Consider the following 9,118-nt stretch of genomic DNA (forward strand, 5'->3'; position numbering starts at 1 on the left):
CTCAAATCATAATTCCACAACACACAAACTCAAAATATAACTCATACTCTCAAATCATATTTACAAAATTCTACCAAACACTACCTAAATTTTTTGAAAAGAGACATTTTAAATATTTTAGAGGAATTTATAAAGGAAAATGTCTCGTAACTCAAATTTTGTGACTCAAAATTGGCTTAAATGGCCAAAACGACGTCGTTTTGACCATTTTTATGTTGTTTTGTACTCAAAACGACATCGTTTTGACCATTTAAATCACTTTTGAGTCACAAAATTTGAATTACATAGCATTGTCAAATTTATAAAATACTTTCAACGACTAAAAAATTTTAGTGCCTATAACCATCCATACAAAATATCTCACGCTCCCGCCACCGTCGAGTACCCATCTCCGACCAGCCACCGTTGCACACGAGGACCCATCTCTGACTAGCGATAGTACCACATCATATACCGCAGACAGTTGGTATTTCTTCTTCCTCGTCCTCTTCGTCTTCTTCTTCCCCTTCCCCGTCCTCTTCTTTGAATCTGTGAACAGAAGAGAAGATGAATGAGAGTGCCATGGCGGTCTCAATTTCTGCCCTAAACCTTACTGAATCGGTCTTTTTAATCCCTCCGTAAACGCCCAAATCAGACCTTCAAGATGGGTTGTTGTTTTGGATTCTTATAGATGAATTGTTGCTTTGGATTCTTATAATGTCAAAATAGTTTGTTGTTGTTTTGGATTTGGATTCTTATAACAAATGATTTGTTTTTTTTTCATGCCTTCAAACTGTTTGATAAAATGTCTCTTAGGCTTTTCAAAATTCTAAGCCACAAGCCTAACTTCTTGGCAGTGTAATTGGTGCTCAAACATGTACTAAACCAAGCCCACAACAGCTCCAAATCTTAATCTGTTGAAGCCACTGCCTGCATATTCAAATCTTGATCTGTTAAATCATAAATCATTCATAGTGTTTTCAATTAGCTACTTCTCTAATTTTCCCTCATTTAGTCTTACTATATCAGTTATAATAAATATTGTGCTATTCATCTTAAATTAACTGTCATAGCTAATTGATAAACTCACCGTGTTAGTCACTTTATTAAGTATTTGATATCTTGAGCTAAATTTTCCATTACTTTCTCTGACTTGATTTAGTTGAAACCAGTGCTTATTTCTTTCTATAACTCACAAACTGTTTAGTCAATATTCATTCATTGCATTTTGAGTTAGCTCATCACTAATAGTTGTTCAGGATCTTCTGACGGACCCTGAAACTTTTGAAAGTAAAGTAGTGTGAAGTTTTGTGAGAGTCAAATCTGATCCAAATGACTACTTCTAACAAAATTCTGACCAACTTCTGCAAGTTATAGGTACATTTTTTGTTGCATATAAATGCATTCATTATGATTTGTTTCAAGAATTGTGTGTGTGTTTAAAAATTTGTGTTCATGAGTTCTACTCTTTGAGCACAAAGTTTATACGTGTGATCCATTAGTGGTTAATGAAGCCAGATTTGAAAATGGAATTGATTTACATGATTTTTGTAATTGTGTGGTCCTTGGTGGCATGGTTATGTTAATAGATGAAATTTTATTCAGTATTGAGATTTATATTTTCTATATTAGTTCAATACAATGATAGCAAAAGGTGATGTAAAGAAAATAATAAATGGAACACATCATGAATGATGATTAACATTCAATGAGAATTTTAGTGATTTTGCAGAAGAATATTTGTGGTCTATTTGTCGGATTCATTAGCAACTAGTGATGCAAGGTAGGACTAATATTAGTTTTATAATTTTTTGCTAGGAATTGCAATATTAATTGACAATATGAATCAAAACAATGAGCTTCATCATGTCTAGTGGTTATAGAGATATGACCTTATGTTAGATAGTATTTGAGATCTTATTATTCAGATTACTACTGCTTTTGTTTCTTGAGGTTAACTAATTTAGCTGTTACCTTTATTGCTTAATAATAGTGGTTCCTTGTCTTTTGAATTGGAACCTAATTATTTCTTATTTTGTCATACTATTATTACTAGAATAATCAGATTGTTGCCTAGCCTTCGTGATTGTTAAGAAAAGCACAAGGTAAACAAATCAGATTTTGTCTAGGAAGCACGGATACAGATACGGCATACGGATACGATACGATACGGATACGGCGATACGACAAAATTTGAAAAACTAGGATACGGGTACAGCGGGGATACGTTCGTAAAAAATATTATTTTAACAATTTTTAGTAATGCAGTATGCATAAAAATAAAACCTAAAGCAAAAGACAACTTGATAAAGAAGAAAGATTCCTATAAAACTAAGAGTTTTCAAGGTCAATAGCTTCAACTTGTTCCCCTTCATCAGTGAATATCACAAGACCTTAGCTAAAGCCAAAAAACCATTCTTAAATAAAAATTTCAGCAAATATATTTTTTTAAGTCATCAATGATAGCCTAGGAAGCACGGATACGGATATGGTGATATGGGGATGTGGATATGGCGATATGTCAAAACTTGAAAAAGTATGATAGGGGTACAGCCGGGATACATTCGTAAAAAAAAAATTATAATTTTAAAAAAATTTATAATTTATAATTTCAAACATTCATAAAACATCTAAAACTAAAAGCAAAAGCAAATGCAAATGCAAATTAAACATCATCCTTACATGCCAACATCAAAAAAAGAATGAGAGCAGAGAGAAGAAACGCGAGAAAGTGAGAAAGCGAGAGAGAAGTGAGAGAGACAACAAGGATACATCAATTTGACAAATTCTATTACTTTAACTCTCACTATATTCCTTATATCAAAGAACTAAACAAAATATTATAAGTAATATGTAACTTCGAGTATCCGATACTTCAAAATTAAGTATCCGATACTTCAAAATTAATAAAAAATTAATTAAGAAGTATCCGATACTTTTAAGAAGTATCCGATACGTATCCGCGAGTATCCGAGGAGTATCGGTATCCGATAAGTATCCGATACGGATACGTCACCCTTTTTGAAGTATCCGTGCTTCATAGGATTTTGTAAACTTTTGGCCTGTTGGGAAAAGGTCTAGGGTACTTATTGAACAAAATAGATTGAGTTGGGATGTGAAAATTGCTCAAGTTACATATTACTTTAAGGGGAAATTAACTACATTCACATTAAGAAAATTGGTTGAATGCCCTTATATGTTAAATATGGAAAGAATGAATTAACAGGATTCAAAAGGCACAAAAACAGAGCTGGACGGAGTCTTGATTACATGTTGAGGTACTTTGTTCACTACTTGGGATTTATGTTACTCAAATATATTATTCTTTTGTATTTTATTTTATCTTTCTTGATGTATGCTCTGCTTTTGCATATTGAATTGGCATAAAATTGTGTTTTTCTTTGTTAAGAACCCAATGTTGTTTTCTATTGGTAAACATGGTTGTTTTCATAGATATAGACATTCAGTGCTTCAAGTTGTATATTCTGTTCACAATAATGAAGGTAGGCTTATCGGGTGCTCCATTTTGTTTGAGTGAGATTCTATTGATATTATGAACATGACGCTTGCTTGCAGTTGTTGAAGTCCTATATACTTTTAGCAACATGTTGAAATTTATTCATGTTGTTAATGGAAAATACAAGAATTGGATGTTGGAAAAGATGGAAAAGTTAGCATGTGGTGCTATTTAAATTTATTCATTTTCGTCATTTGGGATTTTCAATGTTTGCCCTTATTGTACAATATGGTTTATCTATTAAATTCATAATCTTATGAATACTATTGCCATTGCAAGTGGTATAGAAATATGCTTGCAGAAACATGGCATTGCAAAGCTACCATTTAAATTTTCAGCTTTGATTATTTTTTTGTTGTTGTCAAATTAGGAAGCGTGAGAATTTAACTCCATAGACTTGAACCATTCCTAAATTGGTGTGTGTAAGTAGTTTAGTTGGGCCCAAGGCCTTGTGGCCTCTAGCAGCGTGGGGCCAAGACATAAGTGCTTGCAAGGAGAGGTTGGGGGTTCAATTTTCTTAGGTGCTAATCTAAAAACTAACCATTGACATAGTTTAGTTGGAGTTCAAAGGAACTCCTGTTGATTAGGGGCACATGAAGCATTGTTCGATTCTAGTTTAGGAATTGTTGTCTAATGTCTTTTGGTTTTGAGAATTTGTTTATACTTGTAACATGGTTTCATCATCTGAAGTTCTTCTCAGTTTGCCACATTCTGATTTTATCTATCTCTACTTGCTTCAGATTCATCTGCATGCGGGTACATATACAGTACTCATGTGACCTTCATAAGGGCCCCATCTCATGCTTGTTGAAGGTGAATGTTCCTCTTGTATTTATAGGAGATAATGTTTCACTTGGACTAAAAAAAGGTATGGTGAAAATGGAGGTTTTCTTCAACCTTATGCGTAAGTTGTGAAGTTTTTTTTAGTTAGACAACTTGTGAAGCTTTGCTTTGTCTTATCTTTTTAAACTCTCAAGCAACTTGGGTGTTTATCATTTTTGGTGAGAAATTATCTATTGTTAGGGTTATATATACTACAATTGTGAGTGGTGTGATGATGATTGATGTCTAAGGTTTTGTTAATAATTACATGGCCTTGGCAAAATTTTTTGTTTTCAATTTTATGGAATTTTTTTTTCCTATAGGGCAATTGATAGAACTTGCTGTTTGATGTATAGTTGGTGTTATTTTAGAAGCAAAGGTTTTCTACTATTGGCTTCTTCATGCATGGATCTCACACACTTCTTAATAATAATGTTCTTCTGTATGCGAGTTTTATTTGTAGAGTTGTTAACTATTGATTTTTATGTGCAGAGGCTTAAGAAGAAGACTCACTTCTTCTAATCCGAGAGAATTACAAATTAATTCATTTCCTAATTATTTTATTTCATTTTTTGGAGGCTGCTGAATACTTTCTTAAACTATTTCTTTGCTATGCTTTACCTGACCTAATTTTGCTGCCGAGTGAAATCTTATTATGTTATCTTCACTTTCAGTGCACCATGTTAACCCATTAAAAGTATTCTAATTTAGTTTTCTTTTTATAATTGTTATAATTTGAAATGTCAATTTTATTGAATAAGTGCTCACTACAAGATATTGCACTTTTGGCGACTAAATTTTTAGTCACTAAAAGTAAGATTTTAGTTGCCAAAAATTTTTCCAGACTAAATATTTTGGTCGCCGGATTTGTCGCGGGAAGATTGTCGGGGAAGGTATTGGCGACTAAAAAATATTTAGTAGTGATCAAATTTTTAGTCGCCAAAAGTAAAGGTATTGGCGACAAAAATAATCTTTAGTCGCTGAATAAGGATAAATTTTCAGCTACTAAAATATTTGTCGCCAAAACTTGAAGTATCTACAGCGATCAAAATATTAGTGGCCAATATTTTTTTTATGTGCATCTAGCTTTTTTTTAACTACTAAATGTTTAGTCGCCTAAAGTCTAATTTTTGTTTAAGCTACTAAGGTTTTAGTTGCCAAAAGTGGTTTTCTCCTTTTTTTTGGCTACGAAACATTTAGTTGCCAAAAGATTTAATTCTTTTTAGCTACTAACTATTTAGTCGCTAAAAATATTTAACTCTATTTTTGGTTACCAATTGTTTAGTCGTCAAAAACATCATTTTGTTTATTTTTTTGTTTCAATTAATTTGTCTACAACCTATATGTATCCACCACAACCTATAATAAGTATAACAACAAAACAATATATATATATATATATATATAATAACACATATTTCACTTACAACCATCAAACAAAAAAGAATAACTTATAATTTTAACTTCTATACAAACCAAGTATATATTCCAATTGGAAATAATAACTTCATACATAACAAATAAGTATACAAAAATCATGTCCTCTTTATACAAAAATATATGTACTACTATGCGAAATGACCATTTGGCATGGTACATATTACCATGGTAATCTGTACCGCGACAAAAGGTAATCTATAAATCATGACAACAAATACAAATTTGATGTCAAAAGTATTTTGTACCCCACCAAAAGTTATATGTACGATTTATCCAAATTCTACACAAAAAGCAGAGGACGACAAAAAAGTGGGATAGTTCAAAAGTGTAAATTATCCTCCGACACAAAAATAGAAGATCCACATGCCTATGCCAAAATCCATCTATAAAACAAAAATTACACCCATTAGCTCCATATAGCATTTGAATCTTATTTCTATGCCAAAAAAAGTTATTAGATCTGTAAAGGGATTTTTTTTTTAATTATTTTTGGTTGAGGTGTATATGTAGTTTCATCCTTGCAATCATAATATTTTGAAAATGAAATTAACATTACTGAAATGTTAAGAATCTAAATAACACAAAGTGCACAGAGTACAAGTCCAATTCGCCTCTAAAAAAATGACAACCAATGTAAGGTTGTGCAGCATATATTTCCAGCAGTAATGAGGAAAAATTTAGCCCCCAAAAAATTACAATTAATGTAAGGTTGTGAAGCATATTCAATAGTAATGAGAAAAAATTTAGCCCCTAAAAAATGACAATTATGTAAGGTTGTGCAACATATTCAACAATTATGAGAAAAAATTTAGCCCTTGAAAAATGACAATCAATGTAAGGTTGTGCAGCATATTCAGCAGTAATGACATAAAATTTCTTTGTGAAATTACTTGGCAATGCTTATTTGTCAAACCAGAATGTGATTAAAGGTCAACCATAAGGTTAAATTGGGCCTACAAATCAGGTATGTTTCTCTTCAGCTTGGTTCTTTACGACTCAGTTTGGTTGTCACATTTAGCAAAAATGTCACGTTGTTGAATAAATGTTTTAATGTACTTAGAGATCATTGAAATGGTTTTGCTTATTGCATATAAGCTATGAAAATGCAATAAATTAGGCAATTGATTAGTCAATCCAAACCGCCTAGAATCTTATAAATGGACCTATCTATATGATCATTTTCATCATTGAAATGGTTTGGCGTTGCTTTACATTTTCGCCCCTCAAACGGCCTTTTTTGACTAAGTTTAAGTTGTTTTTCACTGAAACTCCCAACTACGTGTGCTAATTACATCCCGCCTGTCCCCAAATGTCCTATTTGTCACGAGGAAGCTACTTGTGACATCCATAGAGGGATTCGAGGCTGCTTTGCTTTTTTGGCCTCGAACGACCTTTTTCGACTAAATTTAAGGTGTTTTTCACGCCAATTCCCAATCTACGTGTGCTAATTACATCTTGTCTGTCCCCACAGGTCCTATTTGTCACGAGGAACCTACACGTGACATCCATAGAGGGGTTTGGGGGCTGCCTTGCATTTTCGCCCTCAAACGGCCTTTTTCAACTAATTATACGGCATTTTTCACATCAACTCCCAACCTACGTGTGCTAATTACATCTTGTCTGTCCTTATAGATCCTATTTGTCACAAGGAAGCTACCCGTGACATCTATAGAGGGGTTCGGGGGCTGCTTTGTATTTTCAGCCCCAAACGGCCTTTTTTGACTAAGTTTACAACGTTTTCTATGCCAACTCCCAACCTACGTATGCTAATTACATCTCGTCTGTTCCCACAGGTCTTATTTTTCATGATGAAGCTACCTGATACATCCATAATGTGGTTCGAGGGCTGATTTGCATTTTCTCTCCCGAACGGCATTTTTTGACTAAGTTTAAGTTTTTTTTTTTACTCAAACTCCCAACCTATGTGTGCTAATTACATTCCGTCTGTCCCTACAAGTCATATTTGTCACGATAAAGCTACCCGTTACATCCAAAGAGCCTTCTAACATGAAATTGTCAGTGTGTTATATTGATGCTATTTACAGTAGATTTTTCGCTTGCAGCAACCAAAACTTGCACAACATGAGTCAAACGGCTATGTGAAGGTCAAGCATCAGCCATTGTGTTGAAGGTTCAGAATTGGCAGAAGCAAGGATCTTATCACACTGATCAGCAGTGAAAATATCTGGTTATGCTTGGTGATGAATACTTGAGTGGTTCTATGTAGGGTATGCGGGTGTGAAAGAGAGCTTGTGTGTGGAAATTTGCCCCTTTTGGGGTAGGTCGGATTGCCATCTCCAACCATCACTCCACCCCTCGTCCAAAGGCAAAAAAGAAGGGGAGAACAACAACTACAACTGAAATAATTTGTTTAATAAGAACCAACATCTGGAATAAATTAAATGCAATAGACTTTTCCTTTAGCATTTACTGTTTTTCTTCTAGAGCATGCAATTAGCAGGTTTGCCTCTAATGCAAAAAGGATAACCCGACATAAAGTCAACAAAGTGAACTACATCTTAGATTGCAACTTGAATGACGCAGTAACAGTTGCACTTGGGAAACACAATTCTCTGCTTCCTTTGAGGCAAGTTGGGTGTACAAATCGCTCAAATAGTGCAGACAACAAAAAGTACCTTAATGAGCTTCAACTCCAATAGCCCAGTGATTAAGCAGTAGGTTTATCTGAATCCCTTGCTTAGAAGTTAGAATAAGATTAGCTATTTGAAATGTAAGACCATGTCTTTTCATCACCAGATGAGGTTTATTAAATTATTATCCTCTATGTCCTGAGTTTACAATTGTGGAAACATGCAAGTTGTAAAAAAATGACCATGATAAAGCATGCAATACATCTTTCCTATTTGCCTGGCATGGGCTATAGAACAAATTGAGGTAATATAAAACAAGGAAAGGACATACATAACAGGTATGATGCCATGAGAAAAGATTGCAGACTATGACTTAACACAAGATATGCTATATGGTGAAAAATGAAATATAAGTTATATGACCAATTTAAAACATAAAAAAGTAAAAAGGCTTTGTGCAATTAACTGGTGTTTCTTAATTAGACTTCAAAGTTCCCATGAACAGTAGTAAGTTACTGAACTTTACTGTAAAAGGCCACTACCTAGAATAATTGTGGGAATCTCTAGTTATCTAGAATGGTCCCCAATCTAAATCATCAAGCTTTTACAAGTCTAAGGTAAGGATCTTAGGAGTTCCACAGTTGATGTTAGTTAACTATACCTTCTTTTTTCCCTGATTATTCTTCTTAGTTTATAGTCTTACCCATCTGCCTTCTCTTTTTCCCTTTTTCTTTTTTTCCCCTTCATTTTTTGATGTCCGTTGCAGACC

At 33.5% G+C, this 9,118-nt stretch overlaps 1 long non-coding RNA gene across 1 annotated transcript; it reads left to right on the top strand.

Moving 5' to 3' along the window:
* Window positions 1–334: 334 nt before the first annotated feature.
* On the top strand, window positions 335–762 carry LOC145791210 (uncharacterized). The gene is made up of 2 exons (XR_014331092.1): window positions 335–466; window positions 539–762. It is a non-coding gene; the product is annotated as an uncharacterized LOC145791210 (long non-coding RNA).
* The last annotated feature ends 8,356 nt before the right edge of the window (window positions 763–9,118 follow it).

Source organism: Camellia sinensis, chromosome 5 (genome assembly GCF_055761805.1).
Source record: "Camellia sinensis isolate YWXY chromosome 5, ASM5576180v1, whole genome shotgun sequence".
Classification (NCBI taxonomy): domain Eukaryota; kingdom Viridiplantae; phylum Streptophyta; class Magnoliopsida; order Ericales; family Theaceae; genus Camellia; species Camellia sinensis.